Source organism: Eublepharis macularius, chromosome 19 (genome assembly GCF_028583425.1).
Source record: "Eublepharis macularius isolate TG4126 chromosome 19, MPM_Emac_v1.0, whole genome shotgun sequence".
NCBI classification, from domain to species: domain Eukaryota; kingdom Metazoa; phylum Chordata; class Lepidosauria; order Squamata; family Eublepharidae; genus Eublepharis; species Eublepharis macularius.
Genome location: NC_072808.1, coordinates 9,910,407 through 9,928,525, shown reverse-complemented (window position 1 = coordinate 9,928,525; position 18,119 = coordinate 9,910,407). Strand labels below are relative to the sequence as shown.

Sequence of the window (18,119 nt, the reverse complement as noted above, 5' to 3'; positions counted from 1 at the left end):
GGTGGTCCAAAGCAGCTTACCTCGTTCTCCTCTCTTCTGTTTTATCATCCTCTGGTGCAAACAGGAGATTGCCATCTTCCCACTGATGGGAAGAGAATTACAGTGCAATAATGAATGTGACGGAGAATTATTGCTATGAATGCTACGAAGAATGTTATGCAGGATTATTCCAGTCTAAGCCCACTGGTTTCAATGGTCTTTGACTGGAGTAACTCTATATAGGACAGGGTTGGCCAAACTGTGGCTCGGGACTGGGAGCCACATGTGGCTCTTCTAGACATATTGTGCAGCTCCTGGAGGTCTCTGAGTACGCCATGGCCATACATTTTATTTTAGTTTATTTCCGTCCTTTTTCCTTCTTTCTTTCCATGTCTTTCCCTCCCTTTTCCTTCCTTCCTTCCTTCCTTCCTTCCTTGTCTTTCATATTTTCAATAAAAATGTTGGGGTTGCTAGGTGTGACTCAGAAAATACCTGGGAACTTTGGAGGTGAAGCCTAGCAAGGATGTGACATCACTTTTGTGTTGTCACTTCCAAGTCAAAGGCCAGGTGATGGCGCTTCCCAAGCTCCACCCCTTCCGATGATGTCACTTCCAGCATGCTGCAGCAAAACCCCACCCCTTCTTGTGATGTCACTTCTATGACACTGTCCCAAACACGTCTCTTCTTCTGAAGTCACTTCAATGCATCCTGTCTTGGCTCTCAAACATCTGACGTTTATTCTATGTGGCTCTTACATTAAGCAAGTTTGGCCACCCCTGATATAGGACTACACTATTATTCTTATAAGTCTTCTCTCATTTTGGATGCCTCCCTTTTCCTCTGCAGCCATCATTGTGTTTAGTCTCATCCCCATCTTTCAGTTTCTCTAACGAAAAGACCCCTCAAAAAGGAAGTAGCGGTGCAAGCTGCCTTAGGTAAAAGTGTAACCTCCTTGTGGATTTTGGCAGATCAACTGGAGACCAACGTTTTGCAGTGTGCACGGTAAACAGAACAGGTAAAGTGACAGTCACGAGAAGTTCAAGCAGTGCAAAAACGACTCAGGGCCAAGCTACACATGACGAATGACACTTGAACGGCAAGTGGATTGAGTGGAGGGCAAGTGAACAGGGAGAAATACACTTGCTGTTCAAGTGTCATTCGTCATGTGTAGCTTGGCCCCTAGATTCGGAATCATGGAACATACAAACGAGGTCTGTTATATAATATATGTAGAATGTGGTAAGATTTTTACGTATCCTCTGCGGTCACACACTCAAAAGGTGCCACGTTTCCTCTCAAAGTTTCCTGATTTTATTTTATTTTTTTGCTTAAGCCACCCACAACATTTTACTTTTATTAGCAAAAAAACATTGGTTTGCGGTCCTGTTCCTCCTTCCAAGAAAGCAACTGGCTCGTTCTCTCCTTGTAAGGACTTTCCGCTGATGCTGCCATTTTCCAAATGTATTTCCAACAGGGCTGCAGAAAAATATCTTGTCCCTTTAATAGAGGCTCAATACATGGAAATGGGCACGTGAAGCTTTCATGGCATGCTGGTAGACTTATAAACATCTCATTAAGCCTCTGTTAAAAGGGCAGAATATATTTCTCCAGGACTGTTGGCAACTGTCTGACAGGGAGGGCGGTCTAGAAATATAATGTAATAAATAAATTAAAAAATGAACCTTAAATACAGGCTGCGATTGAGGCCGCTCTTGACCATGGGAGACATTTAATTTGGTGAGAAGTTGTTAAAAATATAAAATGATTGCGTTCCATGAGGTTATTTATAAAGGTTACATGTTCACTAAAGAAGAAAGTAGTAAAGAGTCCAGTAGCACCTTTTTAACCAACTTTATTGTAGCATAAGCTTTCGAGAACCACAGCTCTTTTCGTCAGATGCATGCAGAGCTGTGGTTCTCAAAAGCTTATAATAACAACATTCGATTTATATACCGCCCTTCAGGACAACGCTCACTCACAGCGGTTTACAAAGTATGTTATTATTATCCCCACAACAATCACCCTGTGATTATGGTACACCTTGTGATTATGCAACAATAAAGTGGGTTAGTCTTAAAGGTCCTACTGGACTCTGTTTTGCAACTACAGACTAACATGGCTAACTCCTCTGGATCTAAAGAAGAAAGATCATACATAAAAGAGGCAGGCTCCTCTGCATAGGTGGAATGTTCAGATTTCTCAATTTTGCTCATCTCTGTTCTTCAAACACTCCTTCCTTTCTCTCCTTGCACGAAAACTGAAGAATAAAGTCTTCAACTGAAAGACTAAAGTCTTCAGTTGGTCTTCACATGCAGGTACCCATTTTAACAAATTCAAGCTACTTTCTTTCCCAGTAACTAGGATTTTAGTTCACAGTTACAAGGAAGGAAACTAAGAGCAGAACCACAAGTGACAAAAGGCACAGGTTGGACACTTGTCAGCTTCCCTCAAGTTTTGATGGGAAAGGTAGGCGTCCTGGTCTTGCAGCTTGGCTCTCCGACTGCAGTCCAACGGACTTTTCAACTGTCACTTGTCCAACGTTCCGCCAAGCTGCCTACATTTCCCATCAAAACTTGAGGGAAGCTGACAAGTGTCCAATCTGTGCCTTTTGTCACTTGTGGTTCTGCTCTAACCTTACAGTGTGTTCCTAAACAGAGTTACTCCAATCTAAGCCCATTGATTTCAGTGGGCTTAGACTGGAGTAACTCTGCTTAGGATTGCACTGTCAGTTTATTAAGGTATCTGTATTGGGACATCATAATTAACTGAAGATTTTGTTCAGCTAAATGCAAAGGGGGGGCGAAGAGATGGAGTGAGCTAAGCCCCAGAATAGATCAAACCTGTCACGACCAAATTCCCGTTTGTTTGTGAAGTCTGTTTTCAGCCTCATTCTCATATCTCATCAAAAACCTTTTATTGGCATAAACATTCTTAGATCAATTATCAGGATCATTTCATAAATGTTGGAAGATATATGCCACGTGCCACGTCTCTCTCTGCTCAGCTCCTCCCCCTTCCCCTTCCCCCTCTCCGACTTCCTTAAAATGAGGCAAATTCATTTTCTTTCCGCCCCCGTTGTATCTGACGAAGTCAGCATTGCCACCCTGACATTCGTACAGGAATACATATTTTGAATTTTTAATTTTGAATTAGTTTACAACATATAACTCACAAAACATAACATATTGTTAGTCTTAAAGGTGCCTCTGGACTTGCTTTGCTACAATAGACTGACTAACCCAGCTACCCATCTGAAATTATCCAAGTGAGACCTAAACTATAAGTCTGTTTGAGAGAAATTATGGCAGGTCAATTAGGTCCAAAGACATCAACCAGAGCTGGGGGCAGTGGGAGGGGGAGAAACCAAGCCTAAGCTAGAGGGGTGGAATTGGGGATCAGTTCAGTAGAGGAATTGGATTTACTTCCCCTGTAAGTCCTTGTGGGTCCCCCTCTTTCGATTTGAAGCCGTCTTGGCATTTCTGTAAAAGAGCTCAAGTTACCCGCCTTCCGACTGCTTTGTTTTTAGAATATCCTCCTGCTATTATCAGAAGCTACATTCTCCTGTCGGAAATCCTGAGATACTCCGCTTTGGGCCACAAATCTGTTACCGTAAATGCTGATGTTAACCAATTGACAAATTCAGGCAGCGTGTGCCTTGCGTGAGGATAGTTATAAAGCTATTAAGAAATGCATATGAATTAAAAAGTAGTTTGAAAACTGCTTATCTTATCCATAAAATAAGCCCAAAGTATTCCTATAGCAGCTTCAGTAATCTAATAATAGTAATCCAAACATGTTTTCCACGTCAGACTTTTCTTTACACCAGATTCTTGACCTCATTCTTTCCGGAAAATGATACATGGACGGAGGAAAAAAATTCCCTCTGAACTCTCAATTCTCTCAAGCTCATAAAACGCATTATTTTGGTTTCTAAAACTGCAACTTCCCATCATTGTAATTTGCAAGTCGTAAATGTATGCTACCAAAGATTCCTTTCGAGGTTTGGAAGCCACGGGGGGGGGGGGGATACTGGGTAAAACTCCCACAAATATTCTTGATTCCTGAACACACATTAACACATGAAGCCGCCTCATACTGAGTCAGCTGCTCCCATCAAGGTCAACGCTGTCTACTCAGATTGGCAACAGTTCTCCAGGATCTCAGGCCAACATCTTTCATGTCACCTATATAACTAGGGTGGCCAGCTCCAAGTTGGGAAATTCCTGGAGATTTGAGGGATGAAACCTGGAGAAACCTGCAGAAAGTGGGGTTTGGGGAGGAAAAGGACCTCGGCATGGCATAATTCCATAAAGTCCACCCCCCAAAGTAGCCATTTTCTCCAGGTGAACTGATCTCTGCGGCCTGGAGACCAGCTGCAATTCCGGGAGATCTCCAGCCACTACCTGGAGGCTGGCAACCCTACCTACAACCTGATTCTTACCGGAGATGATGGGAATTGAACCTGCGACCTTTTGCATGCGAAGATGATGCTCTTACCCCTCAGCCACGGCAATGTCCCTTCCTGTTCATCTCTTGGCTGCCTTTTTTTAACACTAAGCAAGAAGCTTAACAAATGGCCAGCTACCATCCCTAATAAAATCATATGTGATTATCACACGTCGGAGTGGCCATTAAAGAGTCTGTGGGATGGAATTATGCAGTTAGGAGCAGGTTCATTTTCAGAGAGTCCAGTCACTGGGGCTAGAGGCTGTACTTTCTCCCATTTAAGTGACTGGCCTCTTTTCATTCCCATGCGTTGCCTCCTTTTTATTTATTCATGTCATTTACAGTCCGCCTTTCTCACTGAGGGCCAAGCTACAAGTGACGAATGACACTTGAACGGCTAGTGTATTTCTCCCTGTTCGCTTGCCCTCCACTCAATCCACTTGCCGTTCAAGTGTCATTTGTCACTTGTAGCTTGGTCCTCAGACTCAAGGCAGATTACACAGTGTGAGATTAGTACGGTCAGTAACAAGACAGTATCAAGGGCATTTCCATAAACAATGTCATAGGGCAAATAGATACAAGTTTAAAAGACATAGTATTAGCAAGAATCCAATACAGAGTAGGAAAAAAATACTGAAACAGAACATAATCAATTCTAGGGCTAACATTAGACAACATGGAGCACTGGTGGTACATAAGAGTACATATTTAAAGCAACAGATAATATGTAAGGCAATATAGTGATGAAGTCTACGGTCCCTAACTCATTAGTGAAGCACCCGAGATCCCATCCCTACAATACAGCCCTCCCATTGGAGTAAAAAGCCTTTTTGAATAGTTTGGTTTTGTATCATTTATAAAAAGCCAGGAGAGTGGGGGCTCTTCTGACTTCCTCAGGCAGGTCATTCCACAGGATAGGGGCCACCACAGAGAAAGCCCGTGTACGGGCTGCTGCTGACTTCACCCGTGCGCAGCCTGGCACCTGCAGGAGACCCTGTTCAGATGAGCGAAGCTGCCGTGGAGGAACATAGGGAGGAAGGCGGCCCCGTAGGTATGAAGGAACCAAAGCCGTGAAGAACTTTGTATGTAATAACCAGTACCTTGAACTGAGCACGGTAACTGATGGGTAGCCAATGGAGCGACTGTAGGACGGGAATGATGTTCTTGCTTCAGCTCGCTCCTGGTAACAGTCAAGCTGTAGCAAGAACAGCGCTGTAACAGGGATAAACTCAGCTCAATTGCCCTTACTGATGGAGAACTTGCTGTGAGCGTTTTGCATTAGAGGAGAATCTCAAAAGCTCTAGATCTAAAAAGTAGTCTTCCCCGGCACCCCACTTGCCACATCGATGGGTATTTTGCTAATTAACACAGGGCTGTACTGAAAGACTTTTGAAAATTGATAGGGTCTGCAGACTGTGTTACTGCGTACTGACTGTTCTTGTAGTCTGTCGCTTTTAAATAATGAAAAACCTAGAGCAGATCTTTTAAAGGTCTTTTCCTAGGTATTCTAGTACAGAGTTTCCCAACTTGTGCATCCAGAAACAAACATGAGTCATAAAGCCTGTGAATGTGGGTCCCCAGATTTTTGCAATTGTGTTGATTTGTGCATGCTGGTTTTTTTTCCCAAAAGTGTGTCACTATACCTAGGAAGTTTGGACTTGTGAGTCGCCCTACCAAAATGGCTGGGAATCACCATTCTTGATGAGTCAGAAGCTACTCTGCAGCCGCCCGCAAATTGCAAGTCGCTTATGAGCTACCTGTTGGAAAGCCCTGACCTATGAAAGGCTGCTAATTTATCACCATACACCACACACGCATCATGTCAAGCATCTTACTCATCTCCCTCACAATCACTATGTTGTTATCCCCGCAGCCACAGGTTCCTAGTCGAAATACACAATTCTGCTTATGCAATTCTCACCAGGATGTTCTTCGCCACTTCCCCCTTTATCCCACTACAATATGGGCCTAATAGAATGCCTCTTCTCCCTGAATGCTCCATAGAATACTTAGCGTTTGTAATCTTTACAACAGCCCTGCAAGGCTGAGTATTATTATCCCCACACTGCAGGAAGGAGGAAGGCAAGGGAGGCTGAGAGAGTCTAAAGTTGCAGCTGAGGTGAGATTTGCCTCTGGGAAGCTCTGATTTGTAACAGTCCTAAACAGAGATAGTCTTCTAAGCCCATCAAATTCAATGGACTTAACTCCACCTATTAGCCATTCTGCAACACCAACTTTGGGTTTTAAACCCCACCCCACCCCCGCACACACACACAAACCCTTGTAAAAACTGCCTTGCTAAATCAGATCAAGAGCTATCTAAGCCCAGTGCCTTGTCTCCAACAGCAGGTGACCACAGGTTCCTGTTTTTATTTTTCTAAAAAAACGAGGGTTGCCAGCTCCAAGTTGGGAAATTCCTGGAGATCTGGAGGGTGAAACCTGGAGAAAGTGAGGTTTGGGGAGGGAAAGGACCTCAGCATGGCATAATTCCATAGAGTCCACCCCCCAAAGTAGCCATTTTCTCCAGGTGAACTGATCTCTGTGGCCTGGAGACCAGTTGTAATTCCGGGAGATCTCCAGCCACTACCTGGAGGATGGCAACCCTAACACACACACACCCCAATCACCAGAAAAGTGAAATACTGAACACATCACTTACTACCATGTTTAATCCTTCAATCACTCATGGGGAAAATTCCAGACAGGTAGCTGTGTTAGTCTATAGCAGCAAAATAAAACAATACAGTGCTCTCTTAAAGGCTAACAATTTATTCCGGCTCACAAAAAGCTGATGCTGACATCAGTTTTGTTAATGTGCCATAATATGCCGGATTTCTTTTGGTGTAGAGAACAGAATTCGCAGATCCCCAAAACAAAGTGTTTACTTATACTGCTGATCTCACTACACTCATTAATGTCATTCTATATTCATCTGTGCTTCATGGAGCTTTGGCTACCCTGCGCGTTGTTTGACCTTGTATCTTATTTTGTAAAAAATAAATGTTTTGAATTTTGTTTTCGTTTTACTCAGGGTATATCTGTCTAAGCAACCATTTTAGCCCAGTTTCTGTTACTCTGAACGCAGGTGCTGCATGTACCTACACACATCTGTTCGTAAGAAAGACCCAATTAGCACTTGCTTTACAAACAAAAGCAGCAGACTAGTACCTGGATAAAGGTAGGGTTTCAAGTGCAGAAGAATACGTACTGAAAACAATGTGAGAATTACTCAACTTGTGTATAAAGAACATTTAAGTGCACGCTGTACACAGATCATACATGTGTTCACTGTGACTAGTAAACAGGACTTTTGTGTCTGAGGAAGTGCGCTGCACTACATTTGTTAGCCTTTAAGATGTCACAAGTTTTCATCTTTATTTTCTGCTTCAACAGCCTTACGACTCGAGGCGGCCGCTTCTTGAATTCCCCTTTTGCAAACATGCTCACATATTTTCGTTGCATGTTCACCAGCGGGGAATTTCAACCCAAGGTAGTAAGTGAACTTTCAAAACAGGGTTCATAGTTATACCGTATAGCTGTTTTCTTGTTCACCCAGGGCTTTTATTTCACGAGCTGATCTTTTAAACACTATTTCAATCCGGAATCTGTTATTTTTAAAGCTCTCAGCGGTCAGTTTTTATGGTCTTTTTACACCCATTTGGGTTTTTAATGCTGGATTTTAATTAATATCTTTTATTGTTTTATTTTGAAAATCTTCCTCGGACAGTTTTCTGGGGAGGCAGCTTAAAAAAACTTTTCTAAATAAATTGCAGTCGTGTGCACAAAATCAGAAAGACTCCGGGGGCAGTTTAAAAGACACCCTTGCAACATCGGATATGTGTCAATGTTTAAAGCACCGCTTTAAACATGGGGGGGGGGGGGGTTGGAGAAGGACACTGCTACCTTTTTAGAGATGTTCTGTGTCCTCAAAATAGTAAAGAGTTCGGTAGCACCTTTAAGACTACTTTATTGTAGCATAAGCTTTCGAGAACCACAGCTCTTTTCATCAGACACATGGCCACCTTTAAGGCTAACCCACTTTATTGAAGCATAAGCTTTCGAGAACCACAGCTCTCTTCATCAGCTGCATGGCCACCTTTAAGACTATCCCACTTTACTGTAGCATTTGAGAACCACAGCTCTCTTCATCAGCATCCAATGAAGAGAGCTGTGGTTCTCAAAAGCTTATGCTACAATAAAGTGGGTTAGTCTTAAAGGTGCTACCGGACTCTTTACTATTTTGAAACAACAGACTATCACGGCTAACTCCTCTGGATCTGTGTCCCCGAGACACCCCATTTCCAACTACTTCACAGCAAGTTCCTTTCAGTCCATGCCCCCATCACTCCAGAGGTTCCAGTTGCCCCCATCCAGCCCCTGAACTTTTCATCCTGCTGCTACCCCGCAGTCCCCACCGTCTGAGGAGCCCAAGCAAAACCGGTTCTCTGTACCTCCAAGCCCGGGACCTCTCTCCTCTTGCTCGCAAGCCTTCCCAAAGCCTCTGACTGTTTTAATCCACACCAAGCGCTCCAGATCTTCATAAGCGCCCAGAGAGCCGCAGGCTGCACCCGTAAGTGTGCGACTGGGCGCGGGAAGGGGGAAGCGAGATACGAGAAAGAGAGGGAGGGGAAGAGGAAGGGAGGGAGCTGCTGGCGTCACAGAGAAACTGAATCACAAGTGAAAGTTAAAGGCACAAAAGAAGCGGAGAGAGCCGGGAAGGGAACTGCGCAACGCGGAGGCGTCGGGGAGCAACTCCTCCGTGCACGTCTGCGTCGCTTTGCAATGCGCCCCAGTTTCCTGGAGGCCGTTGGGAGAGCTGATCGCCGATGCCAGGCACACCCCGAGGGGGGGAAAGGGTTTCCAAACGGTTGGCCTAGTTAGTTCTCGATTGCTAGGATTGCCCTGGCATTGGGTTCGGACCATAAATGCCTCCTCTTCTTTCCAACAAGATATACTGAACTGGAGTCTTTCTACAGGAGACACCTGGCACCCCGAAGAACAGGTGTGGGGAGATGCAATGTTAGCAGGGGAGGGTAGTTTAAAAAGACAGAGCCGGCGGCAGGCTTTGCTATACACTGGAGCTGTGAAATGCCAAAAGGGAAACTTGAGCCCATTATAACCTACCCAGGTCCAAGCCCGGCTCTAGAAGGCAACTCCGGCCCATTTCCATTCCTCGCTGCCCTCTGGTTGGGATCCCACACAGTTTTAGACAGGAGAAATGAAACTGACAGAGCCTTAAGGGAGGCAAAGATGAAATTAGCAAGCCCTCTGAAGAGCGATCTGTGCTGGTTCTGTTTTTTTAAACTATCCTAGTATAGAAAGGTGACATTGACACAGCCTTTGGCTTCTGGCTTTTAAAACTATGCTTCTCAGCTAACATTGCGTCTCCCTACACTTGACAAACCTCTAAAAAAGACTCCATTGGTCTCAAAGAGACGCATCAATTAAAGGGACAGGGACTATAGACTTTACTACTACGTACTGTCTGTTGCTGTGTGATCATACTGGGTAGCTTCTGTGTTGTTTAATATGTCAGAATTAGAATTACTTATGCTCTGTTTCAGCATTCCTTCAATTCTGTATCGAGAGCTGCTGTAGCACGGTGGTTAAGTGGTTTGGCTGTGAATCAGCACTCTACTGGTTTGAATCCCACTACTGCCATGAGCTCAGTCGGTGGCCCTTGGGTAAGCCATTCCTCCCAGCCCCAGCTCCCCAGCTGTATTGTAGGGATAATAATAAAACTAACTTGTTCACTGGTCTGGATGAGGCACTAATCTGTTTAGAAGAGTGGTATATAAGAGCTATCATCATCATCATTATTACTGGATTTCTGCTAGTTTTAAATCTTTGCAAATTTGCAATTTATAAACCCTGTTACATTGTTTGTTCTTGAAATTGACTATACAGACTCACACTGTGTAATCTGCCTTGAGTCTCAGCGGAAAAGGTGGAGTATAAATAATGCAAATAATTGTTTTTTTAAAAAATTAAAAAGCAACAATATAAGAAAAGCAACAGCAGCAGTAATAAAGGTAGTTCAATTTATTACGGTCATAGGACCAGCAATTACAAGGTAACCACTGAAGGTTAAAATTTAAAACACATTTTAAAAAAAAACAGTTACAAGTTATGAAACCAAACTATACATCTGAAATCTTTAAAAGAGCACACTAATTCAAAGTTCCAAAGTAATAAATCTTTAAGAGCGCAGAAGAGTAAAATTATCTTAACATGGTGTCTAAAGTTGGGACCATTTGGGGAGGATAGTCCCATGGAAAACAAGAAAACACAAAAGAGAACTTCTGAGGAGAAAGATTCTAACCTGGCCCCTCTTCTCAACATGCTAATACGAGAAGAGTATTTTAACACATAAACCAGAGTTTGGCAGTATGGCCTTCATTGGGCACCAATGGTACCCACTTGCTTCTTTCAAGAATCTCTTCCCAAAACATTAAATAGCAAGTCCCAGCTTTTCCTCACCTCCCCACGGCAGGAGGAGGCAACTGCAGCTGTGGGTCCACACACCACTGAGGGAACCCAATTGGAAATAGCTGCCCCCAGGGCTTTTTTTCTGGGAAAAGAGGTGGTGGAACTTGGGACCACACAATGACGTCACTTTGGGTCAGCTGGAACAAGGGGGAGTTTTTTAAAGTTTAAATTGCCCTCTGCGAAAATGGTCACATGGCTGGTGGCCCCGCCCCCTGATCTCCAGATAGAGGGGAGTTTAGAGTGGCGCGGAGGGCAATCTCAACTCCCCTCTGTCTGGAGATCAGGGGGCGGGGCCACCAGCCATGTGACCATTTTCAAGAGGTGCCGGAACTCCGTTCCACCGCGTTCCAGCTGAAAGAAAGCCCTGGCTGCCCCCATTGTAACCAAAGAAACATACAACCCAACCTCCAGCCCAAAAATATAAAAGATGTAACATAATAACGCAATCTGAAAAATGCAACAGAATTCTCCCTATTTTTCTCAGGAATGTTTTTTTTTCTTGTTTTGCAACTTCTCGTTCTTTCTTAATTTCAGTGTTTAGTAACTTCCTCACTGCCAACCAAATCCATAGCCAGAAATTTTGTGGTGGTGGTGGTCGGAGGGGATCTAAAGGTATTCTAGGACAAAAGGAGAGAATCGCTTCAGAAAATCTTGTTAAAGGACCCTGAAGATTTTTGAATGATTTAATTCTATGAAACATCAATACAATATTACACATTTAAAAATAAATACCAGTTGCTTGCTAGAATTTTTGATCGCATTGGTCAAAATGCCGGAATGTGGGAGCAGGTTAGCTTTCTACTGAGCAACTGAATACAGAGTTGCTGACCTGTTCTTTCTTAGATCTAAGCTGTTATTTACTTCTTTTTTTTTAAGGAGAACAGGGAAAATTCAAGGAAAGGGCCTGGACTATCTCTGATATAGCCAGATGTTGCACATCGCTGCACTCATCCAAAACAAAGACCCAAAAATAAAAGCTGAGTAATACTTTTTATTACGACTAATCCAAAGGATATCCAACAATGTACAAGCTTTTGAGTTTTCCAGAATTCTTCAGCAGGCTGGATTTTTTAAAAAACGGAAGTATGTGTGTGTGTGCGGGGGGGAGATATCTTAGGCCTTGATCTTAAGGCTTTGTCTTGTGTGAAACGTTGAGCAGGTGTATAGATTTAAAATGGTGCTGATGTCAGGTTATACCCTTGGTCTTCTGAGAGGAAGAAGCAAAGAAGGGAAGCATCTTGCTGAAAATACCAAACACAGCTGTCAATCAAATGTCTCTCTAAAACCACATGAAACACAGATCTCTTAGAAGGCAGTGGGAAAAGAGGAAATCGCCAGGTTCTCATAAGCTTGTGGATATGGCCCTGTTTGCTCTCCTTCTGAGCTTTGAAAACAAATAGTAAGTTAGGAGATTACGTTATTTTGTTAAAATTGAGTGTTATAGTCTAACAAATGTCCTTTATTATTTTTAGCATATGGTTGTGGGGAGGCAGAAGTCATAGCATTTCCACAGTTCCTTATAGGGATGCCCCACTCATGGAACACTGGCGGCTTTCCCCCACTATTCCAGAGGCCTCCATTTGCAAAACTTGCAGGCTGCTTGGTTTCCGGTTTTTTGGCGCCTGTTCTAGGAACGCGCGTTCCCTCGTCTTTTCTTTTGTCACAGGCTGATGGAGCGCTTCTTCTGCGTTCTTGGGCTTGCACATGGTTAAAGTGCTGTGAGGAATCGTCCCATCACAGCCCAACTCCTCCCCCAAAGCTCTCAGCATGCAATTGCACACGGGAAGGGCAAAAAAAAAAACATTTGAAAGGGAAGCTGGCGACGATGATAAAAGTGCCCGACCTTCCCTCCCAAATCGCAAGGTAAGCACTTTGGGGGAGTGTGTGTGGAGGCTGCGTTTTCAGAGCGACTCAGCAAAACACACACAAAAAGCAAAGGGTGGGAAAGACCGGCTGTGTGGAAACTTCCAATGTTGTGGGGGCTTCTTGGCTGTTCTGCAGAGACACTCATTGCTCCTCGTCCAAGTCCCCTCCAAATGAAATCTAAGCCACCACCCAGTTTAGAGACAGGGAGACTATAATGGTGATCCCCCCCCCAACTCCAAACCTCTATATGCCTTCCCAAAAGATAAATGACTGGCCATTATTATTAGCAAAAGGAAGTGACGGGTGTGTAACTCTTGAATCCCAATGGGTAGGGTGAGGCAGGGCATGGGTTGAAAGATGCTTCCTGAGCTCAAATATCATGCCCTTTTAAGGAACCAGGCAGGGCTCTCTGAACATACCAGTCTCTGTCATCCATACTAAAAGAGCCACAGTTTCCTCAGTTGCTTAGTAGGAACAGGTTTTCTCTTTCCCTCAATAATCCTGCCTATTATAGCCCTGACCTGGATTGCCCAAGCTAGCCTGATCTTGTCAGATCTTGGAAACTAAGTAGGTTGGCTCTAGCTAGTACTTAGATGGGAGACAGGCAAGGAAGACGAGGGTTGCTACACCGAGGCAGGCGATGGCGAACCACCTCTGAATGTCTCTGGTTTTGAAAAACCCAGCAGGGGTCACCATAGGTGGGCTGTAATTTGAAAGCACTTTACACGCACAAAGACACCTTTATAAGAACCATTAGGAATATGAGCAAAAGCACAGCCATTTTTTCTTGCTAGTTTGAAATGCAAAATTGCTTTTGCCTGGCCTTGAATGTAACTGTGCAGAGAAATGCTTTGCCAGCATTGGTTGAAACCAGCTAGATAACATGGGAAAGAGCCAGTTTGGTATAGTGGTTAAGAGCACGGGACTCTAATCTGAAGAAGCGGGTTTGATTCCCCACTCCTCTGCTTGAAGCCCGCTGGGTGAACCTTGGGTCAGTCACAGCTCTCTCAGAGCTCTCTCAGCCCCACTCACTTCACAGGGTGATTCTTGTGGGGATAATAATAACAAACTTTGTAAACCGCTCTGAGTGGGCGTTAAGGTGTCCTGAAGGGCGGTATATAAATCAAATGTTGTTGTTGTTGTTATTAAAGTTTCACTTAGAGCTGAGAAAAGAGGATGGGCCTTTTGTCTCATCAAGAAGGTGGGCTTTGTCTTAAAACGGAGCAAGGGGTATAAAAAGATGCTCCCCACCGTTTTAGGGTGGGCTCAGAGTGTTTTTACTGGCTTGAAACTCTGTACCCCTTTATTCTTGGAATAAAAATCTTTTCCTCTTCAAAGTTCTCCAAGCCTTGGTGTAATCATTGAGCAAAGCACCAGGTCATGAACCTTGCTATTTTTGCAACAGGAATAGAGTATGGCATAGTTGTTAGAGTGTTAGACTAAGGGCCTAACTAGACTGGTGGTCCCTGGCCCCAAGGATGTTCGCTTGGCCTCAGCTAGGGCCAGAGCCTTTTCAGCTCTGGCTCCGGCCTGGTGGAAAGCTCTCCCAGTTGAGACTAAGAGCGGAACTACAAGTGACAAAAGGCACAGATTGGACACTTGTCAGCTTCCCTCAAGTTTTGATGGGAAATACGGGCATCCTGGTCTCGCAGCTTGGCTCTCTGACTGCTGTCCAATGGACTTTTCAACCATCACTTGTCCAACATTTCCCATCAAAACTTGAGGGAAGCTGACAAGTGTCCAATCTGTGCCTTTTGTCACTTGTAGTTCCGCTCTCAGGCCCTGCGGGACTTATTACAGTTCCACTGGGCCTGTAAAACGGAGATGTTCCGCCAGGCCTATGAGAGTGGTTGAGCAGTTGACAAACTATCCCGCTGATCCCTTGCCTGTTTTCCTTTTTAATGAAATCTGTGGATATTATTATTTTTTAATGATTTTAACTATTTATTGTATCTAAATTGTGGATTTTATGATGTTGTAACCTGCCCTGAACCCTGAGCTTGCGGGAAGGGTAGGGTATAATAAATTGAACAAAATAAATACATACATACATGCATACATACATAAGAAAGACCTTATGGCTGCCACAAGGAAGCTGTCACCATTTTAAAGTAATTTTAAAATGCTGCAATGGCCCAGTTCTGATCAGGCCCACAGCACAGCGGTCTGAGGGGCTTTTGTCTCCTCACCTGTGTCTTATCAAATGCCAGAACATCAACACACACTCACGGCTGTCTAGGGCTGCTAGCTCCCTTGAGTCCTCCAGTGGGAGACTGGAAGCCCGGCACTTACCCTGCGAAAGCTGCAGCATCTTTCCTCGCATGTGCGCGCCACACACATGCATTCCCAGCATGTGTGATGATGTCACTTCCAGGAAGTGACATCATTATGCAGGTCAAAGGGTGGCCAGGGAGTGCTCCTGCGCTTGCCAAAGGTCTGAATCGCCACCCCCCAGCAGGCCCAATTTGGCCAGAAACAGGGGGTGCTGCAGCGGGGCACAGGGGGGCGCCACACCACTTGGAGTGCACCACACCGCTGTGGGGAGGTGCCACGGGGTGCACCCCCCGCTGGCCAGGTAAGTGGGGGCGGGAGGAGGAGGTGGGAGCCAGAGACACTAGCTGGTTGACCTTGGCCAGTTACTCTCTCTCTCAGCCTGACTGCACAGTGTTGTGAGTAGAGTTGCCAGGTTCCGATACCCTCTCGGCGGGGTGGGCTGGGGGAACCTGGTGCTTACCTCATGCCACTTGTGAGGCTATTCTGGAAGTAACATCAACACACAGGCCACAGGAGTGCTCCTGTGCTCTGCACGGGGCTGATTTGGCCCGTTTGGGAGGGAGCTATGCACTGCCACGTTTGCTACGGCTACAAGGCCAGTTTTCAGACTTTGCCTTATGTCCAAAGCCAGTCCTTCAATTTTCATTTCTGTGTTTACTCTAGTATGACAGTGCTGGGGTGTGGCAAAGAGGTACACAGAGGACCAGATGGTCTCTTCTCCCTTATGGTGTGATTGCACACACCAGGGAGTGTTTGTGAATATTCCCAATCACGTGATATCATCGGTTCCATCGAGGATTGCCAGCCTCCAGGTGGTAGCTGGAGATCTCCCAGAATTACAACTGATCTCCAGGTGACAGAGATCAGTTCCCCTGGAGAAAATGGCTGCTTTGGAGGAATGGGCTCTATGGCATTATACACAGCTGAAGTACTTCTCCCTCCCAAACCCCGCCCTCTCCAGGCTCCACCCCTCAAATCTCCAGGAATTTCCCAATCGGGAGCTGGCAACCCTAGTTCCAGCCTCATAACATTCATATTCACATGAGTGAGTGAAGGCAGCCCAAAAGAGAAGAATGTTGGAAACCGGTGACACAAATATTCAAAACACATGACTAGAGACAAAAATCATGGTAGGTTAACACTTTTATCGTACCACTTTTGGGGTGGGGGAGGTATCTGTCCCTAGCCACAACTTCTGCTTGTTACAAGCTCCACATTGGAGCCAGACTTGACTCACATTTGCCTTGTAAATAAATCCACTGCAACCAAGTCATAAAAGCCGGAAGCACTAAAACAAATAAAAAAGCCCAAATAAAAATAATCCTTTATGATCTCTATTGTCAACAGGCTTCATTAAAACCATGGTGAGAAATGTATATAGATTTCCTGTTATTCTCTGCATTCTGTTTCATTGTGTAACTTCTCGCATTCCCGAAGCCCACATATTGCGCAAAAAATTGCATGTTGGTTTTCAAGTTTGCTCTTTTAAATCTCAGGGCAGATACTAATTTCAAGAAAAGATTATATAACTGATAGCTTCATTACGGAATGAATTTTAGTCAGTCTCCAGTATAAGACAACAGTCTTGCTGAATCTAAGAGATCAATGTTTTTTTCACTTTTGTTTTGTTGGATTAAAATCTTTTTACAGCATTTAAATTTTCACAAGGGAAAAAGCCATCATAACCACTCTTTCTTGACATAGTATGTGAAATGAAGAACATTGGTAGTGCATGGATTCGCATTCTGCCAAACCCTTTGTCAAAAAAGTACCTATATTTGTACAGTTTGAAATTTTAGTTTCAAGGAGGGTGGCCAGATGTACTCTTTTTCAGTCGTCCTTTTGTGCCGCTTGTGCTTAGAAACATCCAAGTTCTGCTTCTTTACAGTAAAATCTGCCAAAGTGGCTACGCAACCACAAGACACTCACAAGAACAACTTGCTGTTGGAAGAAGGGTTGGTCCAGTGAACCAGGCTGTTGGAGGGAATTAAAGCCATAAGGAGGGAGAGCAGAGAGGAATACAGCAGTTCTTCATCACAGGCAAAACTGAACTGTATTTCTATTTAAATTATAAAATAGTAAAATAGTAAAAAGTCCAGTAGCACCTTTAAGACTAACCAGCTTTATTAAGGTATAAGCTTTTGAGAACCGCAGCTCTCTTCATCAGATGAATCTGATGAAGAGAGCTGTGGTTCTCGAAAGGTGATACTGGACTTTTTACTATTTTGCAACTACAGACTAACACAGCTAACTCCTCTGGATCTATTTAAATTACAGTAATTATGTGCAAATTTCCACCTTTGAATGTAATTATGGAAATATACTCTTTTTTTCTTCTATTGCCGTCACTGGAGAAGAGGGCATGTCCTCTTTTTTTTTTAGTACGGCCATCTTGGCTCCAAGGCTGCAAAGTTATAACAAGGGGATTCATTTTTTAAAAATATTATTACAGTACAAACATCTCTCCTGAATGTATTTACTCCTGAACATGTTAATCAAACAGGTAACTGCCGCCCCCCCCCCCCAATGCTTATTGTCACCCTCAGCAATTTGAGTCTGAAACCTCAAACTATTTTGGCTTATCTGTGGAATGTTGATGCACTCCAGTTTAGAAAGCCCCACACAGTCTTTACTTGGAGACCACATGTTATCCAAGTCTTAAATCAAATCAATGCCATAACAAAGCATTATCTCTTTTACTCTAATACCAATGTATAAAAACAGCTTATCATGGATTAGTGCTCAGCGGCGTGTTTTAACCACCCTGCCATAATCACAGTTGAACAGGGTAACAAGGTGGATATTTTCCCATTCACCACGTGCATGCTCAAATAGGAATGAAATAAGCAATTGTGATCCATATTTTAAAAGCTAGGGGGGAAGTAGGTTTGGAAAGGGGAATTTGAAACGGTAGGCCAAACCCTTCCCCTACCTTTAGTTTTGCTGGAGTTTTCTCCAGTTTTTCCTCCAGAGCGGAACTACAAGTGACAAAAGGCACAGGTTGGACACTCGTCAGCTTCCCTCAAGTTTTGATGGGAAATGTAGGCAGCTTGGCGGAATGTTGG

General features: G+C 44.1%; 1 protein-coding gene and 1 long non-coding RNA gene across 3 annotated transcripts in view; one reads left to right on the top strand and one right to left on the bottom strand.

Moving 5' to 3' along the window:
• The window catches only part of STAT6 (signal transducer and activator of transcription 6), a 76,288-nt gene extending 67,285 nt beyond the window's left edge, over positions 1-9,003 (bottom strand). For both annotated transcript variants that reach the window (XM_055003199.1, XM_055003200.1), the window contains exon 1: positions 8,877-9,003. The gene's annotated coding sequence lies outside the window, so the exon portion shown is untranslated. The remainder of the gene's footprint in view (positions 1-8,876) is intronic.
• Positions 9,004-9,124: 121 nt separating this feature from the next.
• On the top strand, positions 9,125-16,402 carry LOC129345965 (uncharacterized). The gene is made up of 4 exons (XR_008598664.1): positions 9,125-9,427; positions 9,990-10,109; positions 11,791-12,777; positions 16,016-16,402. It is a non-coding gene; the product is annotated as an uncharacterized LOC129345965 (long non-coding RNA).
• The last annotated feature ends 1,717 nt before the right edge of the window (positions 16,403-18,119 follow it).